The sequence below is a fragment of the Callithrix jacchus genome, chromosome 9 (genome assembly GCF_049354715.1).
Source record: "Callithrix jacchus isolate 240 chromosome 9, calJac240_pri, whole genome shotgun sequence".
In the NCBI taxonomy this organism is placed as follows: domain Eukaryota; kingdom Metazoa; phylum Chordata; class Mammalia; order Primates; family Cebidae; genus Callithrix; species Callithrix jacchus.
Genome location: NC_133510.1, coordinates 112,606,162 through 112,631,450, shown reverse-complemented (window position 1 = coordinate 112,631,450; position 25,289 = coordinate 112,606,162). Strand labels below are relative to the sequence as shown.

The 25,289-nt window shown below is 56.2% G+C and overlaps 1 protein-coding gene and 1 long non-coding RNA gene across 9 annotated transcripts in view; one reads left to right on the top strand and one right to left on the bottom strand.

Annotated features, from left to right (window-relative positions):
* LOC118144336 (uncharacterized) overlaps positions 1 to 6,434 on the top strand; it is a 46,713-nt gene extending 40,279 nt beyond the window's left edge. Inside the window, exons 2-4 of the long non-coding RNA XR_008473979.2 lie at positions 4,318 to 4,432; positions 4,594 to 4,763; positions 5,411 to 6,434. This is a non-coding gene — a long non-coding RNA (uncharacterized LOC118144336). The remainder of the gene's footprint in view (positions 1 to 4,317; positions 4,433 to 4,593; positions 4,764 to 5,410) is intronic.
* The window catches only part of FAM222A (family with sequence similarity 222 member A), a 55,248-nt gene extending 29,967 nt beyond the window's left edge, over positions 1 to 25,281 (bottom strand). For 4 of the 8 annotated variants that reach the window (XM_035257542.3, XM_054238829.2, XM_002752983.6 and 1 more), the window contains exon 1: positions 24,212 to 25,281. The gene's annotated coding sequence lies outside the window, so the exon portion shown is untranslated. Of the gene's footprint in view, positions 1 to 1,624; positions 1,728 to 20,378 lie in introns of all 8 variants that reach the window. The other 4 variants (XM_054238831.2, XM_054238830.2, XM_054238832.2 and 1 more) reach the window with 2 other exon arrangements.
* Positions 25,282 to 25,289: the final 8 nt, after the last annotated feature.

Below are 25,289 nucleotides of genomic sequence, written 5' to 3'. Positions count from 1 at the left end.
AGGCTGTCTAAAGGCTGTCTATTTTTATTAAAAGAGCAGGGAACTGGGTTCTTGGGCCCTGCCTGCCTTTTGTCATCTTGCCCTCGCCTGTCTGGCTGTAGGGGGCGTCAGGGAGCCCAAAGGCAGTGGGAGGGGAAGCTGGGAAACAGCGACCTGCAATTTGGGCTCTTGACGGTGGTGAGCATGTATTGACTGCCCTCTGTGCCAAGCCCATGTGCCTCCTCCTCGTGGCCTCTGTGGCCCCATTTCACAGCTTAGGAAACGGCCACAGAGAGGGGAAGCAATCTGGGCAAGGTCACACAGCTTTTAGATAGCAGAGCCCAAGGATGCCAACCCCAGTCACACCCTCCCCCCCACACTGTACAGCAGCTCCATCATGGTTGGGGGCACGTCAGCTCCCAGCTCCCAGTCAGCTGGCCAGGGAGGGATGGAAGCAAGGGCCTACTTCTGCCCAGGGCCCAAATCCACTTTGATTCTACTGTGGGAGGGGCTGGGATCACAGAAAGAGGGGTGAGAGGAGGGGAAGGGGTGCAAAGAGAAGAAGGGGTGAGGGGGAAGGGCTCCTTGAGGCCACTTACTCATCCCATAAACATTCAAGGAGCGCAACTCTTGAGGCCGGCATTGGGCAGAAGGACATTGAGATGAGTAAAGCCCAGGCCTTGCTTCTTACCTGCCCATTCATTGATTTAGGCAGCAAACACTTCCCAAGCATCTTTTGGGGGCCAGCCCTGCACCATGTACTGGGAGGATGGAAACTGCTCAAAGCGTCCTGCCAGAAGGGAACATCCAGCCAGAACTGACCTCCCACGAAAAATGGGTGTTCCTGACTCCTCTCTGCCTCCAGCGTTTTCCTGATGCAGCAGGTGGCTGGAACGTTCCCTCATGTGTCTGCAGGTCAGCAGTCTGCCCCTTGCCTGGCTGGGCTGACCCCAAGGCAGAATGGGAGGATATACCTGGCTTCACCACAGGGCCCTGAGGCTGTGACCCCAGGAAAGCCACAGGCTGCGCCCCTTTGAGCTCCCATCTTCTCCTCCACCTCTAACTCCTAGAGCTACCAACCTGGCTTCTGTGGCTCTATTCAAGGCCAAATCCTAGCTGTGACCTGGAGGGGAAGGTCATGCCAGGCCCTTCCTGGTGTCCAGCAGGACTGGTTCAGAGAAGAGAGCTGGCCCCAGATGCCTCTGGGCCAGGCACTGGGGTTCTTACTGGCTGGTGATCTGAAGGAAGTCACAGCATTTCTCTGAGTCTGTTTCCCAAATGAACCTTTATAGGGAGTGTACCAGCTGACAGTATGAGCGCCATCAAGCTTGGACATAAAAGGATGTGACCATTTGGTTTTCAAATTTAATGCAGCTGTGTGCAAGGCATTGGGCAGCCTCTGGCCTGTGGGCACACAAAGGGGCTCTAGATGTAGCCCTTGTCTTTGAGGGGCTTAGAATCTTGAGCATAGACAAGATAGGGAGCTGGCAAAATCCAGTAGTCCATGTAAGGAGTAGATGGTTCAGACTCTGAATTCCCTTTTAGGAAGTGAAGGAGATGCCGGCCACTCCTCAGGGCCTTGCAGCCTTTCTGGGGGTGGTGACAGGACAGGCAGATGGTGAGGGAGCTCTCCCACAGTTCTCACCTCCATCCCTCGGCTGGAAATTGAAGTCTCTGCCCGCTGCCTGGCCACACATCCTGCCCCAAACGCAGATAGGAGCCTGAAGTGGTGGTGGGAGGCCCGGGGCCTGGGGAAGAGAATAAGTGCTGGATTGGGAATACTGGGGCCAGACCCTGGTGGGGTGGCCCTGAACAGGTCACTTCTCTGTGTTGGTCCCAGTACCACGAGCTGAGCCAATAGAGTAGAAAGTCTCAGAAAGTCCAGTCCACTCTATCTAGCAAGGGGCAGCAAACCTGCTTCTGGTCAGGATGGAAGAGTGGTGGGACCCTTGCCCAGCCCAGGAATGTCCTCGGGAATCTAGGTGCAAGCTTCCTCCAACCCCCTTTGGAGCTCCCACCAGAGAAGATCTACTGTCTGTCTCTTTCCTCTCCCATCTCATCCCTAATTCCATCTGCCTCCCTGTCCTGATGCTCCTCTTCTCCTCCTTCCTGCTGTCTCTCTTTCTCTCTCCCTTCCTGGCCCCTCTCCCCTACTCCTCCTTCTCTCTCCCACCCCACTTGTCTCAGCAAGGCAGCCAGAGTGGAAGCCCACCCCCACCTCCCTCCTGCCGCTCCCTCCCCCATCCCTGCTCTGAGCCGGAGGCCTTCCAAGGGACCCTGTTAATAATTAAATGTTAATCTAAAAAGCAATTTGAGCTGCGGCTAGGCAGATCTGGTTAGAGATTACATTAGCATGGAGGAGGCGAAGGTAATTTTCTTTAACCCCTCTCCTGATCTCTCAAGCCGGGGATTCTTCAAGTCACACTGGCACTGCTGATTAAACTGGCACAGGGCTTGGCTGTGGATAAGGGGCCTGTGAAAAGTGATTATTTCCCACTGCCATTTGGGCCGAAGCACCAGAAGGGGATTTTTACTTTTATTTTTTAAGATTGGGGGTTGGGGAGGTACTGTCCCCTTGAATAGGAGGCCTCGTCTCCTGCCAGGATTATCACTATATCTGCTCCCAACCCCAGCAGGCCAAGGGGCTCTCTAAAATGCTGCAAACCTGGTCACAGAGCATACCTGGCTCTTTGGTTCCCAGCACAAATATGCCAGTCCCCTGCCTGGCTCCAACACCCCTCCACTGTGCCTGGTTCTGGGCTGGGCACTGGAGCCAGAGATGCCGGTAGTTCTGAGCCAAAGGGGAGACCAAAAAGTAAAATGACAATCACCAATTCTGGGTGGCAGCCAGAGTCCTGAGCTGGGTTTCCCTATGCACAAGCCTCTCACCTGCACGCTTACAGGCCTTTGCCCATGCAATCCCAAAAGCTCTCTACTCCTTACTACTCGACCTTCAATTGGAGTTTGGGTTCCCGAGGGTTTCTCCAAGACATACAAGGTGCATGATAAATGTGTGATGAATCATCGAATGACTGAAATCCCGTGTGGCTCTCCTTGATCCTTCCTCCATGGGTTCACGGTGCTATAGCACAGGGGCCCTCAGAAAAACGTCTCCTGAACAAAGGATGGGCAAGAGGCTATCCTGGAAGTCAGGGCAGAGCAGGCCTCAGAAAGTGTCCTACTGGGACACAGGGCTGGGGTCTGGGGGTAGGTGGCCATGACTTGGCCTGTCAGCACCACGGCCAGCTCCCAGCTCAGGAGCCCTGGAGAAAGAGGCGGGCACAGCCTGAGAGCTCAGTGATGTCAGTCGCCATGGGAACTGACAACTGCAATATGCCTCTGTCAGCTCTCTGACCACTGGGGACAGCATGGCAGATTAAGCACCAACTGTGTGCTAGGCCAGGCCTTGTGCTAGATGCTGGGGCGGTGACAGACCCTGAGAGGATGGGAGGCATCAGAGGGGTGATTACAAGACAGGGAGACAAGTGGTAGCCATGATGGGGTCACCCTACCTGGCCTGGGGGTGTCAAGATGGAAAGACACACCAGCTGCCTCATAAGCAGAGTGACAGCATGTCTCCCCAACTTCACATCAGGATGTCTGAACTTTATACCTTAACCCTGTGGGCTTGGGCAAATCCCTCCTCCTCTCTGAGCCTCAGTTTTTGTGCCTGCAAGAGGGGTTCCTTCCTTACAAGAAAGTGCCAGGGTCCTTGTGGTACCTGTTGTTAGCTTGGTTTATGGCCATTATCAACAGGTAAGTAGGAAAATGCCTGGGGAAGGGGAGGATCCCACAGAAGGGACTGCACAGGCAACCACATGGAGACTTGAAAGAGAGGAGCAAACAGCATGAAGGAGCTCCAGGCTGCTGGAAGGCAAACCCTCCTGGTGAGTAATTGAGAGCACCCCATCTATGCAGGGCCAGGCAGGGAGCCCCTGAACCTCCCAGTGGGGAGATCTGTTTCCCGTGCACTAGTGCTGCTTCAGGGCAGGGACTCAGAGTAGGTGCTGGGAGGAGGGGTAGTCATTGCCACTGGCAACAGGCCTGGCTAGCCCTCTTCCAGAGCCACGAACCTCTGAGGGAGAGTTTCACTCTTCCCTGAGAGCCAGAGATCCTAAGGTACGAAGTTTGGAGTCAGGGGCAGGCTAAGCCTCTGTTCTCCTAGTTTCAGCCTCAGCTCTGTAATGAAAATTGTCAGTCAAGTCTCCATCGTCACCTTCCAGTAAAGAGGGAGTGGGGAGACCTGAGAACTGACACTGAACAGCTTCAGTACTACCATGCCATAATGAGTCTGGGAGCTCAGCTAAAATCCCCTGGCCCAGTTTTTTTTTTTTTAAGAGGTGGTCATAGAATCTGGAGAAACATGGAAATGGAGACCAAAAGAGGGAAGGAGGGATGCCATCAGACGACACTGGGATCCCGGAAGACGGAACACTGTGTGCTAGTGGCAAAGGTCAGACCTACAGCGGAGATGTGGGAGGGCCGGGAATCTCCAGCCTTCTTCTCACCTATTCCCCCAGTCCCTGCACCCACAGTTCAGGGTTAAAGGAGGCAAAAGGGAAGGAGAAAAATCTAATAGAGCAATAAATAATGGGAGCTAGTTTTTATTTTTAGTGTCCTCCATGGGCTCAGCACTTTACAGACGTCACCTCACGTAACCCATGCCACAATTGGGAGAAAGCACGATTGCCACGGTACCCACGAGGAACCAGAGAGGAAAAGGAGCTGTCCAGGACCACGGGGCTGGCTGGTTGGTGGAGGAGGCAGGAAAGCCCCGCAAAAAGGTAGGCCTGGGCCAGACAGGGTTTGAGAATTCAGGCCCCAAGGGGCGGGGAGGAAGAAGACCAGGTCCCTGTACAAGAATGGCCTGAGAGTGTTTAAAAGATGGAGTGGCCCAGGTCAGGGGAGGAGAGCAGACAAAAGTGGCTGGCCAGGGCTGGCATTTGCTTTTAGCCCAATGCTAAGATCAACAGATGCTTCTGGGGGTCAGGATGGGGCAGAAATGAGTGGAGACTTCAAGGCAGAGGTTAGGAAACAGGACAGGACACTCGGCCCAAATGATAGTGCCATCACTCCACATCCCAGAGTTCATGAGCTCTCTCAGTGTTTGTTTTATTTAAACCTCCAAGAGTCAAATGCCACTCACCATCCATGTGTGGACCAGTCTCCAGCTTTCCACCTCTGCTGAGAGTGAGGGTAGAGGAGCACCGTGTCTCTAACCCCTTCTATGGTCAGGGAGCTCCCTCCAGGTCACCTGGTCACAGGCACCATGATTTAGAAAGTGCTGAAGCCAGATCACCTGGGTTCAACCCCCTCCCCCATCACAGCCTAGCAGCTGATGGTTAACTCTGGCGAATTTTCTTTTTCTTCTTTGTGCTCCTCTGTATTTCTAATTTTTCCACAATGAACATGCATCACTTCTGTTTTTAAGAACTTTTCAAAAGGGATTTCAACCTCTGACCACCTGGAGACAGACGACTGGCACTCTTTGTAAATGCACTGACATGACAGGGAACAGCTGCTGGGGAGGTGGAGACGGTGCAGGGAGAGACAGGAAGCCCCAGAGGCTTGGAAATCCAGGAGCCACAGGAAGCAGTGAGCTTTGTGCAGAGCTAGATCTGGTGGAGCCAATTCACCAGCAGGTCCTGGCAGTGACTCTTCTACAACGGATTCCCGCCTGTCCCTGTGCCCCATTGCCCCCCTGCCATCAATCTCCGCCTCATGGGAGGTGGACCAAGCCTTTCTGTGTGTAGCTCACCCCTCTCCCTGCTCAGAACTCACCTAGTGGCTTCCACGGCATTTTCTCTTCTTTTTTTTTAAAGCGATGGGACCTTGCTCTGTTGCCCAGGGTGGGGGGCAGTGGTATGATCATGGCTCACTGCAGCTCACCCCTGGGCTCAAGTGATCCTCCTGCCTCAGCCTCTCAAGTAGCTGGGACTACAGTTGTGCACCACCACATCCAGCCAATTATTATTTTTTGTAGACATGGGATCTCATTATGTTGCCTAGGCTGGTCTCGAACTCCTGGCCTCAAGCAATCTTCTCACCTCAGTCTCCCTAATTGCTGGAATTATAGGTATGAGCCATCCCGCCAGGCTTCCATGGCATTTCTAACAGTATCCTTGAAGAACCTGCGTGAATCCCTTTCCCACTGTCTATCTGCACTGTCCCTGTCCTGTGCTAACCCTGCTCAGACACACTGGCTGTCTTTCTGGTCCTCCCACAGGCTAACCAAGGCCCCACCCCAGGGCCTTTCCACTTAGGGTTTTGCCTCTACCTAAATACCCTACATCGATGCTGTCCATAGAAATATGTAATAATGGGAGCCTCATGTGCAATTGGAAATTTTCTAGCAGTAACAGAGGAAATTAAATTTAATATATTTTATTTCACCTAATAGATCCAAAATAGTATCATTTCAATATGTAATCAATATTAAAAAATTCCTAATGAGATATTTTATGTTCTTGTTTTTATTCTAAATCTTTGAAACCTGGGATGGATTTTACGCCAATAGGACATCTCAGTTCAGTTCAGACTTGCCCCACTGCAAATGCTCAATGCCACCTGTGGACAGTGCAACGCCACGCTGCCCCAGTTCACGCCCCTCCCCCACTCTCCACACCAGCTCCACTTCCTCATCACACCTCAGCTCAAACATCCCCTCCTCCGAGAGACCCTCCTTGACTACCTTATCAAGCTGGCAACCTTCTGCCCTGGCCACTGTCCCGTCACCACAGCAATTCTTTCACTGTCATTATTGCTCTGAAATTATCTTGAGGAACAGTTTAGTGTCTGTCTCTTCCACCAGAGTGCAAGTTCTACCGTGTCTGCACACTGGGGCACATAGTGGACACTCAGGGTGGCAGGTGGGATGGAGGTGGGGATGACGGGCCTGGCCTGGGGCCCTTGTCCATCTACCTCATTCCAATTCTACTCTCAGTGATTAGATGCAGCAGTGGAATGTGTGTGTGTGTGTGTGTGTGTGTGTGCGCGCGCACATACACGTGTGGGGGAATGTGTCCTGTGTGTACACACACATACACACACACACACAGCTCCCTCCACCCACCTCCCCTCTTCTGAAAAGTGGGCCCAGAGGATGGGCCTCCTTTCAAAATCAGCCCGGTGCAGAAAAACGGCTGTGACAGCACAAAGCCGAGATTGAATCAGCGATGGGCCCTATTGCCTGGTGACGGTTACAAATGATCTGATGTGGAAAAGATGGGATCAGATGTGTGCAGAACAACGGCTGCTCCGCGCCCCCACATGCCAGACAATGGGCTGCTGGGCAGGCAGGAGGGCAGGTGGTGCCCAGGAGCTCAGGACAGGCTTAGCATGGAGTGGCCCTTCCTGGGACCGGGCGCTGGGCTTGGCTGGGTCCACACATCCACTCACTGAGCACTGCTCCGACAAGGGGGGTCATTTATGCAAGCGGAATCAGACACTCCCTGAATGCCCAGCACCTGGGCAAAGCGTCCCCACATGAGACCAAGTGTTAGTTCTGGGCAGTTAGATGTCGGCTGAATTTTATTTTCTTTGTCAGACTTATTCCAAATACTAAGAGATGAACATGACTTTTTTAATGAGGGGGAAAGAACCTCCTCCCACCCAGCCCCCAGCCTCTGCATTCAGAGCCTCAGAAGCCTGGGAGTGAGGGGGTCATACACAGCTTCATGATGACCACTGGAAGTGGCCCTTGCCCTACCCTCCACCCCAGGGTTTGGGGAAGGGGCGCTCCAGACCTGCATGCTCAACCACCAAGGAATGAATGTCCTCTTACTGTGGTGTGACCACAGCCCTGTGTGAGAAGACTTGTGCTGGAGACTGTGTGGCTTGTCCAAAGTGCACAGCAGTGAGAGGGCTGGGCCTCAGGCCTCACAGACCCCTCTCTGGTCTCTTTCTACTCCAAGGCCAGACACACAGTAGATGCTCTGTAAATCCCATCTGAACAGACAGAGCGCTGCGCTGGGACTTGTATTTCCACACTTCCTCTATGGTCCAGGCTTCCCAGTTCAGGGTCTCTCCCCACTCTTTTCACTGTAGTTTGCCACCTCAACCTGACAAACCGCTCCACACACCCAGAACACCTGGGCCCCAGAGACCCTCAACACGGGCGGGCAGAGGGGCAGAGCTAGCAGCGAGGAGGCAAGAGCCTCCTCCAGGCCCAGTGTCACCCACCAGGCAACACAGCCCCCACCCCAAGGCTGTGTCATGGAGGCTCCAGGGCTAGAGAGCTTCTGGATAAGGGAAAGGGCCTCTCCTGCTGGAAGTCTAGGAAGGAGGTGGCTTCTCAGAGCAGCAATAGTGGCTGGGTGCCACGCCTCACCTCACACGGAGTTGAAGACCATCCCTGAGTGTGAATACATCCACGCCTCCCATTCTCCAGCAGGGGAGAGGCTCCAAGAGGAACAGGATTTGCACCAGGCAGGGTCTGGTTGGGAACAAGGCATGCTGGACTCTAAAGCCCAGGGCATGGCTGTGTCCAGTGTCCCACAAGACCGGCCGCTCTGGGAGTAGGCACTGGGTTACCTCCCCAGCATGCCAAAGGGGTGATCCTGCTGCCAGCTGGGTCACCCATCCCACCACCACCATGGCATCTTAGTAGCCCTCACTCCCCAGACCCATGAGGCACTGTCCCTCTGGCTCCTGACAGGCAGCATCTAGAAGGGGCGAAATAGCACCTCAACTAAGGCAAAATCCAGAACTCAGTTTAAACCCTGCCTCTGCTCTTCACTAGCAGGGCTGTCTTGAGTAAGCCATGAGTCCCTTGAGGACTCGGTTTCTCCATATGAAACACGGAAGTAGAAACCACACCTCCCTCACCAGCCGTAGTGAGGATGAACCGGGTGATGAACACATGCAGCGTAGCACTCATGCACTGCCCACCCAGCTCTCACCCCAGGGGATGACAGTGCCAGGCACAGAGGGGTGAAGGGATTGCCTGTGGTCACACAGCAGCAGCAGGCTGGGGATCCTCGAATATCAGGACCTAAACCCCAATTCCTTCCAGGAGTTTATCCTTTAATGCCAGGGACAAGGCCCCAAATGTGCCTTATAAGTGGGAGGGGATGCTCCAATGGGTGCAGTCGCCAAACCCTGCCTGAGCACCTGTGGTGTGCCAGGCTGCAGGAACCCAGAGAAGAACCAAACACGGCAAAGATGACCAGACGCACACCCATGCAACCCCAATCACAGGTCAGAGGGAGCTTCAGGGGCCTAGAGAAGAGGGGTCCTTCTAAGGACAGGCCACTTCCCAGAGAAGGGAGTATCTGAGCTTGTCTGAGTGCCCCAAGGGCAAGGGCAAAGGCAGCACCTGGCACGGAGCCCAAAGGCACTAACAGGGGCTCAGTGAGTCTGATGAGGCGAGCCTTGTGGCACTAAATGAATGGTGTGGGGTGGAGGAACCCCGCTCTGTGGGCAGGTGCCAGAGGTAGTACCTTGCAAGCAGCCCCACCCCAGTCAGGTCTGGGGACAAGCCGGCTGCTGGGCCTGCTCCTGCATTTTGGTCCGGGTGGGTGCCAGGCCCGGGGAATGGGGGTGGCGGTGTCTTCCAGCCTTGCCGGGGCATGCGCCAGCATGTGCATGCGTGCGCGCGTCTGTGTGTGTTGCTGCAGCGGCTTCTATGCAAACATGTTAATTTGTTTTCATTTTGTGTTTTTTTTCCCCTCGCAGGATAATTGGGTGAGTTTGAAGTCTTGGCGAGGCTGCTGATTATAGCTATTTGGGTGGTGCCCTCGTGGGGCCTGGGCCCTGCCTCCTCCCTCTAGTGGTGAAGGCGGCGGCTGGGGGTGTCTTGAGGGGCTTGGGGCAATGCCACTGGGTTCCGAGGGCTCTTGCTGATGGGGGATGGGGAAGGCAAGCTGTCCTGAGACTCCCAGCATGCCCCTCACCCAGACAATACAGGCTCATTAAAGGGGGCAAATCTGCCCACACCTTTTTTCTTTGCCCAGTTCACTGCATTTTAAAAACTGATTTATTTGCCAATGTCCAAAGGAAAAATAAAAACTAGAATTCTACCTACAATTTTTATTGTCTGCTTTCTCTTGGGGAAAAACTCAAACTTGGCCATTCTGGAAGCCCTGAGCTGATGTGTCCTGAAGCTGGCTGCAGTGGCTTTGCTCCTCCTGTTACCTGCGTGGCCCTCGGGTACCTGAGTTTTCCACCCTGGAGAAGGGAATGGGGCTTTGAGTTGGGATGTCCAAGGCGCCCTTGGCAGCCGTGTGACCTGTCAGTACCTGGCTGTCTGAGCCTCTTTTTTCACCTGTAACCCCGCTGCCTTGCCCTGGGAGAACTGAAAGGAGACGGCAAGTTTTCAGGAACATAGTAGGGGGTCGGTTAGTATTAGAGATGGGATGGGGACTCCCTGCTCTGTGGGTGTCTCGCCTTGACTCCATCCTTGGATGTGTAGCCGTGTCACTGACCTGTTTGTGTCCATCTCTCCCGCTAGGTGGGGACCAGGTCTCTGAGGGCTGGACCACATCTTTGGTTCAGACTTCACTGAATGCCTACCATGTGCCACACTGTGCATGAAGAGGTGGGAGAAAGGTGAAAAGGGCTTGGGTGGGGCTCTGGAGGAGGAAAGCAGGTACCAGACCCTTAGCACCACAGAGAAGTCACATGTGTGTGTGCTGGAGGCCTGCTGGACTCTAAAGCCCAGGGCATGGCTGTGCTGTGCAAGGACTGGATTCCTAGTGGGCACCCAGTGTCCCACAGGACTGGCCATGAGGGTACACCTGGCAGATGCCCCAGTCTGAGCAAAGGCACTGAGGAAGGCATGGCCTGGCAGGTGCAAGCTCATCCCATGTGGCTGGGATTTGCTGCAGGAGGCCGACTGGCCTTTGCGGGCATCCTGCATGGCTCTGCTCTCCTACGGGACTGGGCTCAGAAAAGGGACTCTGTGTCTACAGTGGACTGCTGCTCACTAGGCTAAATGGGGATCAGGAAGAGACTAAGGGCTGGGCCTCACTAGAAGCCACAGTCTCCATGTTGTGTCCTTGGGACCCTGGGACCCCTGATGAGTCATCTTAGCTCTCTCATCACACTGCTTATATGTAAGGTGCGGCTGTGGCAGGGACCCAATGGGACAGTCCTTGGTGCATGCATATGCTCCTGAGAGGGACCTCAGCACCCGCCACCCACCCACTGCTGTAGCTTATACTCTCCCACTCCCAGGAGGCAGCAGGAGTGCCAAGAAATGCCAGCCTACACCTGCACGGTCTGAGGGTGCTCAGGCACCAAGCTCACACTTTGCCCATGTCCTGGGACTACATCCCCCAGTGGCCCTTGGGAGGGTTCTCTTTCATTTCCATTTCCCAGCTAAGGAGATCGAGGCTCGGAGTGGGTTGAACAGGTATGGTAGCCCTCAACAGGGCCCTGGGCTTGTTCATGAATGCCCTGCAGACACTAGCCCAGAGTCTGGCTGTGATTGAGGGACGGGCGGACACCCAGTGCCCACCCAGGGAATGGAGACACCTGTAGCCTTCCTGCTGGTTTCCGCCAGAAATTGGTGGCAGAGTGGATCGGGGAAGCCCAGTCCCCAGCACCTATCTCTGCTCTTCCCCAGCCCACCCTAGGGAATGAACACCTTGAGTTGCAAACCTGGACCCTTGGGGCATGACACAAAGGGCAATTCCATGGACAGAGAAAGCTTTGGAGTCAGCCACATCCCCACCCCATGACCACATGCCAGCGAGGTGAGTTGCCTCTCCTCACTGAACTTCAGTGTCTTCGTCTGAGACATGAGACTACCACCCCTTGCCTGCAGGGTGGGTGGAGTGTCAGGCTCAGTGCTGGCACACAGCAGGCCCATAGCAAACCAGGTTAATGGCTGCCTGTGGCTCCTCTAGCAGCCAGGGACCTCCAGAAATCAAGAGGAAGACAGAATAGTGAGAGGAGGCAGAGCTGATGACAGGCTTCCTGGCCGGTCCCCTGGAGGTGTCAGACAAACCTCTGTGGAGGGCTCAGGCCTCCACGGTCACACGGGGTGGCAGCTGGCAGCACCCCCTCCCCCTCCGAGAGGCACACAAAGGGGCCTCTATTCCTGCTCTGAGCATTTGTCCCCGACCCGCCAGGCTGCATTGCCCTCTCCCTACTCCACTGGCCGCCCGGCCCAGCCCAAGCTCATACAAAGGCCGGTGTGTCCCAGCCTGGCCTCAGAAGACCCTGACCAGAGAGAGCTGGAGAGCTCAAAAGGGCCCTGGGGAACGTGTGTAAGGTGTGCCAGGGCCATGTCCAGTCTCTACAGGGAGGGGGCTAAGAAGGTTCATAAGACTTTGGACCAAGGAAGCTGGGCAGGAGCCGGCTCCAGTATCCACTCTCCCAGCCCTGTCACCTTGGGTTGGGTTGGATCTCTGCTTCCTCATCTGTACAATGGGGGCCATACAACAGCACACCAAACCTTCTGGGCCGTCAGAGGTCTCGTGAGGCAACATGGGGCCTGGGGCGCAGTCACACCCAGCACCTCAGAGCCAGGTGCAAGGCAAGGGCAGACGCGGGTGGGCAGGAGTCCCCTGGGGACTTGGCCAGGTATGTTCTCAGCGCCTCCCTCCTCAGTCCTGGCCTGGTAGGCCCCGAGGGAAGAGGGAACCACTCCTGCTTCTGGACCACTCCATTCGTACCCTCCACCCAGCAAGGTCCACATTGGTTGGTGCTGACCCTCAGGCCAGGCCTGAGCCCTCCGCTGCCCCCTGCCCACTTCCAGGCAGTGGGTGGACAGCAGCCACTGTGTACCAAACACCTACTTTGTGCTGGGACCTGTAGACATCTCATCTTCTTTCAGCCTCGTGGCTGCCTGGGGTGGGTACGGGAGGATGGTACAATGGTTATGGCCCCAGAACCAGTAATCCGGACCCAAGTCCTGGCTCCACGACTTCCTGCCTGGCACTTTGGCAGTCCCTGCCTCACACTCAGCTAAGAGGGACAGCTTGCCCTCACAGGGTCTGTGGGGCAACCAAAGGGGAAAACCAAACTACACCACAATGTCCCCAGGCCCCAACAGGCTTGACATCTTGACCACTGGGCTGTTACCCCCAACTCACAGATGAGGAAAACTGAGGCCCCATGCTTGGCATGCAGGAAGTGGACCATAAACCTCATGAGTCATTCCAGGAGATGGAATAGGGATTTGAAACCAAGTCTGGTAGACTCTGAACCCCTTTTCTACCTGACAGTTTTGCCAACTTTTTTTTAAGCAACTTTGTCTTATTTCCCAGCTCAGCTTGTGGGTCACGTGGCCTGCAGAGGACGGAGCAGGAGGCCCAGGCCAGCAGCCTGACCCATCTCCCTGCCTGACCCCCAGGAACCCTCGTCCTGCCACAAAAAGTCCCCTTTCTCCCTCCCACCAGCTCAGGGCGGCCAAGTGAACAGCAGAATACCAAATAATTAAGCCGGCGCGCACCATCCGGGTGCCCAGGAACACTGTGGAGTTTCCCTTTTATGTTTATAGCAATTGTATGAAAATGTGCAACATGGAGCAGCACCAGCTGACAAATGAGACGAAACAGACAGGATTCCGGGCCGGCTTTTTTCCGGGCCTGATTGGCATTAATTGTGAGCGTTTACAAAGCACAACTCGGCGCCTGACATTTGCTTCAAGCGAATGTTTCCTTCTAATAGTTTTAATGATTACAGTGGGAGCTGGTGATCACTACGGGTGGGGAATGGGCTGCCTGGTGCCTGGTCTGGTCTCACCTGGGTCCCAGGAAATGGTGATGGTACCTGGGTCCCACTTTCCCCTGCTACCTGCTGCAAGAGGGCTGTGCAAGGTGCCCAGCTTTGGGCACTGGAACCCCTGCTTGGGGCCGGGCTGCTGGCTCACACAGTTGGTAAGGCGGATGGGGAACCCACAGGGTGCAGACCCAGGGGAGGGGAGGGAAGGAGTGGAGGGAAGAGCATGCAGGACTTGGCTGGCCTGGCTCTGAGGTTGGAGTTCCTCAGTTTCCTTATCTGTAAAATGGTTGTAGGAAGTGGCCCACAAATGCTGGCTGCTACTTTCTTGCTGTGTAACCTTGGCTAAGCTCCTTCCCAGCTCTGGGCTGGACCCTCCTCACCTGATGGGGGTGGGACTTGGCCAGCTGGAGTTGCTCAGCCCAGGGCTCCAGTCCCAGCTCTGGATTCTTTTCAGCTGCATGGCTTTGGGAGAGTCCCTCAATCTCTCCGAGCCTCAGTTTCCCCCAGTAGAATGGAGTTCATCATTCCTATAGATCACAGGGTGGTTTCCAGATGCCAATCAGAGAGGGAGTAAAAAGCCTGAATTCTTGGCAAGCCAAGTGCCTGTGTCCTGTTACCTCTCTGGAAAGCCCCCCAAATACCTCCCTCGTGCATTCCTTCACTCACTCATTCAACACTGAGTGTCCCAATCAGAAACTTGGGAAGACGTTCGTGTGCAAATGCCCCATGCCCACCTCATAAGAGAAGAGAGATGACATGCAGAGAAGCACTTTATGTCCAGCACCCTCATTTTACAGAGAAAGAAACTGAGGCACAGAGCAGGAGCACCGACAGTCTGAAGCGACCCAGCTGGGATAAGATGGTGTGGGAATGGAACCCTCGCAGATTGTTTCAAGTGAGTCCTCTCAGAAGCCCACGCAGGCTCCAGGGACAGCCACATCTGAGGGCCTCAGGAGGGCAGCTGCTGGTACCCAATGTCCTTTCCATCTTGGGTGGCATTCATCTGCAGAGCCAGGCTGGGCACCAGGGCGAGAGGCACCACTGGGAAGAAGGGAGTCTGTGAGGCCTGGGCAGCCCCATCCTCCTGGAGTTGCATTTCTTGGGTAAAGAGGGGAGAGGAAGCACCTTGTCCTTGGGGCCCCGTGACACGGCTCTTTCACATGTTTCATGAACATTGCGCAGTGCCCACTCCACGCCAAGCCCTGCCTCATAGGCCATGCAAGTCAGCCAGGTAGCTGGAAAAGGCCAGGCCTGTTACCCAAACTGTGGCACAGCATGTGCCAAGGCCCAGAGCTGCGAGAGATCTCAGTGGGTTCGGGAACTGCCAGCAGTTTGCTGAGGCTGGCGTAGCCTCTCTGTAGTCAGATCCCAGCTTCTGCGTGGGGCCCCTGGGATCCTCTCCTCCCTGCCCTATCTGGCCTTCTGGCCTTACCAGGTCCACCCTGCAGGAAGCCCTGGGGACAGGTCCCAGCTCTCTGCTTGGTTCCAGCCAGAAAAACCTTGGCAATTGTTACTTTTGGAGTTAGTTTGTAGGGTGGGGAGGAAGAAAAAGGGGGATTTTTTTTTCTCTTTTGCATATGGTGGCACAGATGGGCCCATGATCCATAAAAACTGTTTGCAATTAAACTCCCACTTTGCATGGCTGGATTTGTCAGTCGTCTGAACCAGGAGTGCGGAGCTCAGCACTGACAGGGAGACGGGACACAGGACAGGGCGGGGCAAGATTCAGCAGGACAGGCGGAGGCCCAGGAACCTGCTCTGGGCTTGGGGCCCAGGCCGACAGGGCATCACAGCAGCCCTACCAGCTCCCTCTCTGGGCATCCCCCAGCCTTCGCCAGGAGTGGGAGCACAGCCAGGCAGCTGGGGTGGAGCCTGGCAGGGCTTCCCTGCCCAGCAGGGACTTGGCCAGTGCTGGGTGTCCTGACTGCGAGGGTAATGATGGTGGAAAGAAAGGAGCTAATCACTACTCTGCCCTTGCCAGAGACTGGGTCTGGGACCCAGGATAGGCAGGATGGGGGCTGGGTGGGGCAAGCCATTAATGGGGGTTTGGTGGGCAAAGTGCAATGGCAGGTTCAAGCCTGAGGTGCCAGAACCTCTGGCCTAGTTGGCAGAAAGAATCCACAGCAGTGCCAACAAGGGCTGCCAAGAGCCAAAACTGGCTCCTTCCTCATCCCCACAGAAACTGGCCTGGCCTCATGTTCCTTTGAAAGCAGGTAGAGAAATCAAGGCAGGTACTAAGAATATCTCAAGGGCCTGTGCTTCTCCTGCCTAGCCAATGCGCTGTCTGCATCTGGGAACATTTTCAGAGGGCTTCCAGAATGGGGCTTAGGGGCCTGCACCCCTCCCACCCACCCTGGGCTCAAAATGCCAACTTGCCACCCCCGCTGCTACCCTGGGATGCTGGCTTGTTTGGGTTAACAAATGCATCATTTGGCTTTGGGAAATTCTGAGATCGCCAATAATTGTTCCCTGATGAAAAGAAATAAGGCCCTGATAGCCCCTCCCCCCCTTCCTCCAAGCTGGGAAAGAAAAGTCATAAAAATAGCTTGTTATCTCACCTATTGAGGCTCCGACTGGATGTTACTGCTAATTGGGTATAACATCCTTGTCTTGTTCTCTCAGAAGCTAAATCAAGAAAGCGCCACTGCTGTGAACTAATTATATCTCCGGCCTGCAGCCTGCAGCTTGTCTCTCCCTTTATTGAGTTAAAAAATGGTCACGAATCTTCATCTTTCATCCCCCCAAGCGCTGGGCCCACGCTGCCCGCCAGGCGTGGCTCAAAAGGTGCAGACAGCCCAGCAGGAAAGTCTAGGAGGGGTCTTGGGGACAGGCAGCAGGGTGGCGAGTGGTGGAAGGAAAGCCCTGTCCCAGGTACCTGCCTGGCCCCCTCTCCTGCCCCTTACTGCCAGGCCTGGAGAGGGGAACTCTGGTCTCTCCCCTCCTTGCAGCTGGGTTCCTGGAGAGGTCAGGAGCACTTCAGGCCAGGGAATGTCATTCATTTATTCATTCACTAAATATTTATTGGATGCCTACCTACTGTGTGCTAGGCCAAAGCTTCTAGCAGATCAAAGGTAGCCCGGCTCAAGCACCCTCACCCAGGATTCACAGAGCTGTCGAATAAGTACTCTTAGATGGGACTTCACTGTTACTCTGCTCAAAGGGCTGCCAGAGCTCTTTACTATGGGAAGACCAAGTCCAAACATCAAGCCCAGCCCTGGCTCCTTCCACAGTCCTCGCTCTCCACATTCTAGCCACATCTGGCTACGCACTGCTTTCTCAATAAACACTCACCTGTCTGCCTCTGAGCTGCCTTTTATGCTGTTCCCTCTGCCCAGAAGGTCACCATCCCCAGCTCTGCTCATCAGAAGCCCACCAGCCTTTAATGCCTCCAAATAAATGACATCTTTTCTGGGAAGGCTGCCCTGTGTGCTTGCCACCCACGGCCCCGTCCCAGGCTGTGAACCTTGAGACCTGTGTGTGAATGCCAGCTCGACTACACGACAAGTGCATGACCCTACTCTGCTTAATTGAGCCAAGCCTCATTCCCTCATCTCTAAAATGGGTTAAGAATTCTCCCTGGAGATGCAGGGAGGCTTGCTGTAGGTGCTCTGCCAAATGATGAATGAGAGAGTGCCCGGGAAGGACTTAGCTCTCGGGAAGAACCCAATACATGCTGACTGTTATCATCCAGATTGTCAGCGCTCAGAATCTGCACAGATGAACACCGCTGGGGTTAGAGGAGGGTAACAGATCCTCCCACCTAAAAGGCTCTTGTGGCTTAAGAACAACCTGAATGCCCAGATATCCCCCAGAATCCCTCACTATGTACCCCTGGTCCTCTGAGCCACATGGAGATGGGCCAGAGGCACCCCCGAGCTCATTGAGGCCAGGCAGGCAACCAGTTTCAGCTCACAGGCCCTGCTGATTGATTGGCGCTGCCTGCCCAGAGCCCTGGAAGGAACCCAAGGTCAGGGGAAGAACTCAGCAGGGGAAGAGGGCAGCAATTGATTGGCAATGTCTGCCAAGGGCACAGCGGTGGAAAGCAAGCCAGGCCTGCCACAGATTTGCCATCCTTGACATTTACGAAGGACATGACTGAGTCTGGGTTGGGAGGGGTGAGGGAAGGTGACCTGCTGAAGGTCATGACGCTCATAAAGGAGACAGCTGGCCCAGAACAGGGTCCCCTTGGCCCCTGCCCAAGGATCCTCCCATGCCCAGTACCCTTATAGGCAGCAGAGAGGCAAAAGCTTGTGTGAATAATGAAGGCAGTTCTGTGGTCCTGCCATGCGGCTCAGGGCTGCCGCTTCACATCGTCAAGCCTAAGTTTCTTCATTCACACGACAGGGATAAAAACACCCCACAGAGAGGGATATGAGGATTAAATGAGAGAACAAAATGCCAAAGTAGGAAGCTCAGTCTGACACACAGCAGATACCAGTGTCCTGTGATTCTCATAATAGGCTAAAGTGTTCAATTATATGTGTCGCCTCCTCCAGGGAGCCCTCCCTAGCTACTCCAGCCAAAAGTAATTGTTTCTACCTCTGATTTCCTTTGAGAGACTGGAGGTGGCCCAGGGCAGGGCCCATGTCTGGCTTGTTCACTGCTGTGCCCCCCGCCCCTGGGACAGTGCCCACACACTGTGAATTCCTCCACTGTGGCAATTAACCCACATGCACTTGTTGGGTGGCTGAGCTGGTGCACTCAAGGACTCTCCCTCAGTACACACCACCTTTCAAGGCAACTGAGGCTTGTTCAACTTCATGTCCCCATGACATGAAGGGAACCTGGCCCAGAGCAGTGAAGCTCTCTGAATGAAAGGATGGATAAGGAGCAAAAATAGCAGTTCCTGTTTACTGCCCACTGGCTATCGGTTATTGCCAAGCCCCACAGCTGCCCTCTAAGGTGGTCCCGTAGCCCAGCACAGATGAAGAGACAGAAATCTGCAGATGCCGAGGGGCAGGGCCAAGCCCTGCACTCAGGCCTGGGGACTTCATGCCGGGAGGCCCTGCCACCTCTGCCTCCCCCAGTGCCAAGCTCAGGCCTGGACTCTGCAAGGCAGCTGCCCGTACTCTGGCAGCGAATCCTGGAGCAGACAGCTGGTGGCTGGACCTCCCTCCTCCTCCAAGGGAGGCCCCCTCCCCACAGACTCTGGGTCATTAAGTTCTGCGTCATTAAGTCCCAGTCCCCGGGAGCCTGTTCACAGCCAGTCTCAGCCTCATCCCCTGACCTCCCAGGCCTTTGTCCCCTGTGCCCTCTGCACAATAGCAGGGGCTCCCAGGGCCCCAAACAGCTGCTGTGGCTGGGACGCTGGCTTGCTGTGGGGCCAGGAGGATTGGTCCGGGGCCTGTACTCAAGCCCAGCCCACCCAGCTCTGAGAGGCTCATCTAAGCCCCCAAGTACTCTGCACAGGCGAGCTCACCTCACCCACAAGCCCATGAGAAAGCTGTTGTTACCCTTCTGAACAAAAGAGGAAACTGAGGCGCAGAAGGGGTAAAATGATTTGTCTGAGGACACAGCCAGTGAGAGCACAGGGGCTCTCTCGCACCAGGATGGAGCCCAGGTCTGCAACTCCCAAGCTCTCTGCTGGCCTCTAAGCTGGGAACTTAGCTGGCCCCTGCCTCTCAGACGCTGTCACTGGCTTCCCTCTTCCGGTGGGCCTCCCAGCATCCTTAGCTCAGCACCTGATGCCCCCTGCACACTCTCCTAGTTTGTCCCTTTCACCTCCACAGTCTTATACGCCCCCTCTGCCCTTTCTGGTCATGTGCCTGGATCTTGGAACTCCCTCTGCCAGACACACCCCCATTCACTCCATGCTGGGCAGAGCCACTCAGTCCTCAGGGCACAGAGCACAGACCCTCTGTCAGGAAGCCCTCCAAGACCAGCTGCAGGTTTTCCCTCCTCGGTGTCTCTCCTCCAGCTCTGCTCTGGCTCTGTCTAGAATTCAAGTTAGCTGTAGACTCATCTTACTCCCTCTAGAGGCTGCGGGCCGTCTGATTCCTTATCACTTGGCCACCAGGACAGGGGCGACAGGGTGTCCTGGCTCAGTCGTTACCTAATGCCTGGCTTTACTGAATGGAACCACGAGGGGGTGGGAAGAGGAGGGGAAGCTGGAACCCTGCCTGGGCCTTCCCATCTCTAGCTGCTAACAAACCTCATACTTCTACCACTCCCTCCCTGGCTGTGTGACCTCAGGCAGCAAAATATAATACCTTCTCTGGGCCTCTGCTTTTCAGCAAAACAGAGTACCAGCACGTGCATTTCTTACGGGTAGGATGTAAACCCTAGAGGTACCAAACTGGTGACCTGTATCCAGGTATGATGACATTCTTCCTGACTGTGGCCACTGGAGTGGCCAGGGCATGAGTTTGGGGTCAGAGACCCCCAGATGGTGGCTGCGTATTGGCTGTGTGGTCTGGGCAGGTCGCCCCTTCCCCAGGGCCTCCGTTTCCCTCTCTCAAGTGGCACTAACTCTGCCCACAGGAATGCAAGCCCCCACCACAGGGACCCCGTCTTTTGTTTGACGCACGCAGTAGGCACTCTGATATTTCTCAACTAAGCAATCAGGGGTCCAGGTGGAAGGAATCCATCCCTCTTCCCAGCCTGTACCCTCTCCAGAATCCCCTCCCCACCCCCAGCCCGTGCAGACTAAAATAGTCATTAGGCAGATTTCAAAAGATGTCAGTAGCTTATAATTATAGTCGACATCCTTCTGAGATAAAAGTGATTACCTTGGATGCAAATCACTTAGCAACCAATCAGGGCGGCGGGCGGTGCCCGCGGAGGTGACCGGCCAGCACCGCAGCCCTCCTCCCGCGGCCCGCCACGCACAGGCAGAGAAAGCGCACAATAGCTCTTGACACGCAAATGGGTTAACACAATAAAGGCGGCTCCGGCCGCTGCTGGGGGAGAGCAGCAATTCCCGGCCCGCAGGAGGTAATAAAGCGGCCCTTTTGTGCGCGCCTCCTCGTTCTCACCCCCTCCCCAAGCCCAGAGGAATCGCCGCCTGATTGAATTACGGTTCATGAATATGAGCTGCTTCGCTGGCTTCCTCCGGTTTGTAAGGGATGGGAAGGCAGAGGGGGCTGGAAGGAGGTTGCGGAGGGACCCCGGCCAAGCCCCAGCCCCCTCAGGAGCTCAGAAGGGAGCCAGGAGTGCTCGCCATGACGGTGGGTGGGTAGGTGGGCAGGTGCCTCAGTGGACAGGGGAGCCCCTGGCAGAGGCAGCTGGTAGGGTTCCGGCCTCTCCTTGCAACTGGGGTCTTCAACCTTTGGCTCCAAGGGTCTGAGAGAGTCACTCAAGGGTCTGTTCTGAAAGGGAGGTAACAGTAGGTATGACGGCATGCATTTTGGGTACTCACTGTATACTGTGGGCTGTGGCAGGCCCTCCCTGAATCCTGGCCAGACCCTGGGCAGTGAGTGCTATGGTCAGCTCCTTCTCACATTTGAGTAAACTGATGCTCAGAGAGGCAACGGTACTCACCGGAGGTCACACAGCCTGCAAGTAGCAGGCTGAGAGTACGATAGGCCCACCCCATGCCAGAGCCTGGTACCTAACCAGGAGCCACTGCCCATCACCAGGGTGCCTCAAGTTTCTCATCAAGGGGGTTCAGCAGCCCAGCCCAGTTCCGGTTTAGTTCAGAGCAACCCTAAGGCTCAGAAGGGACAGGGGATGGATGAGCTTACAGGAATTAGACAAGTGAGAAGGATTACTGGGCATGGGGGTGGGGCCAACCTTGAGAGAGGAGACTGCCCCCAGAACCCAAGAGGCCTCTTCCACGCTTATGGGAAGGGACATCCAGGGTTACTGTCCTTGTCAAGGGGGATCGCTGGATTCTCTGAAATTAAACCTTCCCCATACACCTGAGGCTCCAGGACACAGCCACCCACGGCTGCCCCTTCCCCCATCAGGCACCAGGGCCCACACACATCACTGGCTGCTCCAGAGCCACTCCTGCCACCCAGAACAGTCTTCACTCCTGTCCGGCACATTCCTGTTTGTCCTCTTCGTAACTCACATGGCACCTCTCCTCTAGGGCTTCCCGACCCTTGGGCTGGGTCAGGAACCTCATCTACTAAAGTTGCCCTTGCTCGTCTACATCCCAAGAAGGTCCCTGGGGCGGCCAGGGGCAGCCTCACCACCTCCCTTCAAGCAAGCCCAGAAGAGCAGATGACAAGGAGCCAGTTTCAAACCATGCCTTCCTTTCCCTAGTGCTGGAGAAAGAAGTCCTGAGGGTGAGGGAAGCAGACAGACCACAAGGCCGGGGCGGAAGTTGTTACTCTGTTCAATGCTGACCTGTAGGTATAGGAAACAAGGATTCAAATCTGCCTTTTGGTGTGGACAAAGCATCTTGGTGGGGCCAGACTACCCCTCCAAGGCTGATAGCCCTTGATGCCTGCAGGGACTTCTGTCCCATAAGTAGGGGTGCTCCCCAAACCTGTGGGAGGAGGTGGTAAGACCCAAGGACTCTGGAGCCAGGGCAATTCAGGGCCAAACCTCTGCAGCTGTCTGGCTGATCACCTGTAGCGCATCACTTCCTCTGTTTAAGCCTCAGTTTCTTTATCTATAAAATGGGCCACAGCACATGAACAGATCCAAGGAGTAACTGAGATCTCATAAAACGCCTGGCATATAGGGAGATGCTGAGAAAGCTGGCACTCCCTCCTGCTCATCGTCTGGCACACCGATTGCCAAGCCCAGGGAGATGAAGGAAGAGAACAGAAGGAATTGCCCAATTCTGACAGCCTTTCCCTCCGCCTTGGCTGTGGAAGTGTAAATACTCGGCGGAGGGCCTCCAACTGCCTGTGTTTGTGAATCTCTGGCGCGCACTCCGAGTTTGTTTCTAAACTGGGAAGCTTCTAGAGGCAGTGCAAACAGCCCTTCTGCCTACCTCTCCCGGTTCTTCCCCAATCTGCTATTGCTCCTCTGTCCTTGGAAGCTTGTGTGTTTAACGACACCATTTCAGCTGGAAATACCATCTCCCTGCCAAGCCCCCAAAAGCAGCTCCACCGATATTTATTGACCTGTTAATCTAGCTAGAGAGCCTGGTAGGAGAGCAGGGAAGATGCTCGCTGCAGGGTCTGAGGCCTGGCTTCTCCTAAGGATCCGTGTACACACACACTTCTCCGCTCTTACCCTGCCCCACGCTGCTGAAGTTTTTGAACCTTTTCCTAGAAATGTGATCACAGTAGTTTCACCAACATCCGACACTGGCAATAATTGCTGGAAGGGACCTAGACGAATCCCAGGGCCAGCAACAGGATGCTGGCTGGGGGTTCTCTGGGCCTTTGCAGGGAATAGGGCCAGTACTGGGGTGTGTGTGGGGTGGGGGGCGCCCTGGCAGAGACAGTTTATTTAGACCTTGGCACTGATGGGCCTCATTTGCCCTCCACTCACTTAAGGAGCCTCACAATATGTTTGTTGAAATCCTCTTAAACACCAGAAGGAACAGCGGGCAGTCAGGAGTTCCAGATTGGCCAAGGCCCCTGACCTTAGGGTAGAACGGCTTGGGGAGCCCCTGGACTGGGAGGTGCAGCAGGCAGCAGCTCCACTACACCTTCCCTGGCTGGGGGCAGGGCACCCACATTGTCCAGAGCAAAAGTGGCCTGTTGGAAGGCCAGAGGCCCACATCTCTCTGGGGACCCTGGGAACTTCAGCCTGCCAGCTGGGTATCTGATGGGGTTCAGGGAGGTCTCTTCTATAGCATCTCTTTTGAAAACAGAAAGTTGCTGAGCCCCCAGGCACTGCCAGGCTACATGGGCAAAGCTCTGAACACCTGTCCTTCGGGGGGAGGAGCATCAGCAGGGACAGCTGGCACTGCCTTCCTCCCCCACCTCATGGGGCGCTAAGGATTTAGGTCAGAGGACTGTAATGGGGGGGCGGGGGGAATCTGCCTTCACTCCTCCAGTACCCAAAGGCATCCAGCCCCGTCCCTGGTTACCACGACCCTGCCCCCTCCAGCCTTGGGTCAAGGCAAGTGGTGTTGTCATGGCAACCCCGGTGACATCAGAGGCTGAGCCTTGACGTCATGTCTTACCCCTCTGGGGAACCTGCTGTTCCTGTGAGTTATCTGTGGGAACGTGGTCTGAAGGAGGGCCCTGCTAAGGTCTAGCCCCATGGGGCACAATACTCAAACTTGGCCACCTGCGTGTCTGGAACCCCCAAATCCTCCTCTGAGCTGATTTCCCTTGAAGATCTCAGAGGTTGTTCGGGAAACCCTCAACGTTTTCCTATCCTGGGGGTCCCCCACCCCCTAGTCCTTCCAAGACACTGGAGTTTCCAGGGAATTTTGGGATGACAGAGACGCTATTTTTGTTAGCTTTCCGGGTGGGGTGACCTTTCCTCTCTGGCAACCAACTCGCCCAGAGCCCCGGGGAATCCACACCGGCCCCCCAACCTCCACTCCCGTCGACTGGCTCGTCTGAACAAGTTGTGTTCGAGGGGAAGAAAGGGGACTGACAAGGTTTATCACTACTTCAGGACCCCAAACAGCCTAGGGCTTCTTCTGTGCAACGCCAGGGGGTGACCCCAGCTCCAGCGCAGAACCCCGCCCTGCGCAACTCACCGGATCAGCCAGGCCGTCGAAGGGCACCAGGTCTCAGCTACCACAACGCTCCGCTCGGTGGGTCGCAGCCATGCAGGGGTGGCAGAGGCTGACTGAGGAAGCCCCCCTTGGGGGCCAATGTCTCTCTCCTGGCGGGAAGGGAGGCTGTTGGTGAGGGCTATCCCGGCGCCGGCCCGCTCCGTCCGAAGTCGGGGTGGGGGTTGGGGGGTCTCCGCTCAGCGGGGATCACACCCGCCCCAGACAGGGGCCGCGCGGGCGGTCAGGCGATGCATCCTCGCCGGGGTCCGTAATCACCGCGTCCGGCGGGCGGCGCTGCTCCTCCCCTCGGAGCCCTGCTCAAGACTGCAGTTCTGCCCGCGCCGCTCCCAGGGCGCCCTCTTCGCCCGCGGTGGGAGCCCTGCTGGCCGCGGCCCCTTTCGCCAGCCCCAGCTGCAGCCTGTCTTTGTTGCCTCCTCTCGCTCGCCCGCCCGCCCGCGGCTTGCAGCCCCCCGGTTCGCTCGGAGGTGGGGGGATTGTCTTCTCCGGGGGGTGCACACACCCGCAGCGGTCCCGGCTCTTCGCCGGACATGCACTGGCCCCCGCAGGTTGCAAAGAGCAGCGGCGAGAATGCACGGGCCCCTCCTCCTCCTGCTCTGAGCCCCGGGTGTGGGGGGAGGGGAAGCCGGCGAGCGGCGGCGGCGGCGGCAGCAGCGGGCGACGCAAGCTCGGATGCAGCCTCGGGGGCCTCGGCGCTGAGAAACTGCCGATCCCAGTGGCGCAGGGCGGACACAGGGACTGCCCGGGGGACGGCGCACCCGGTATGCGAGCTCGCGACCTGCAGCAGGGGCCGCGCGCGCTGGGCTCTCACGCGCCCATGGCCCCCGGCGGCGCGCCGGGGCTCCAGGGGCCGCAGCCTCGCGTCGTCTGCGCGCGCGCCGGCGCCTAGCCTCTCAGGCACGGGTGCCGCGCGCCGCGCGCCGCGCCCCGCAGGCAGCGGGCCCGGCTGACCGCCTTCCCCGGCCGGCGCGCGCAGCCTCTCCGCGGAACCGCCAGCCCGGCAGCTCTGCCCGCCGCTCCGCTCCGGACCGACTGACAGGCG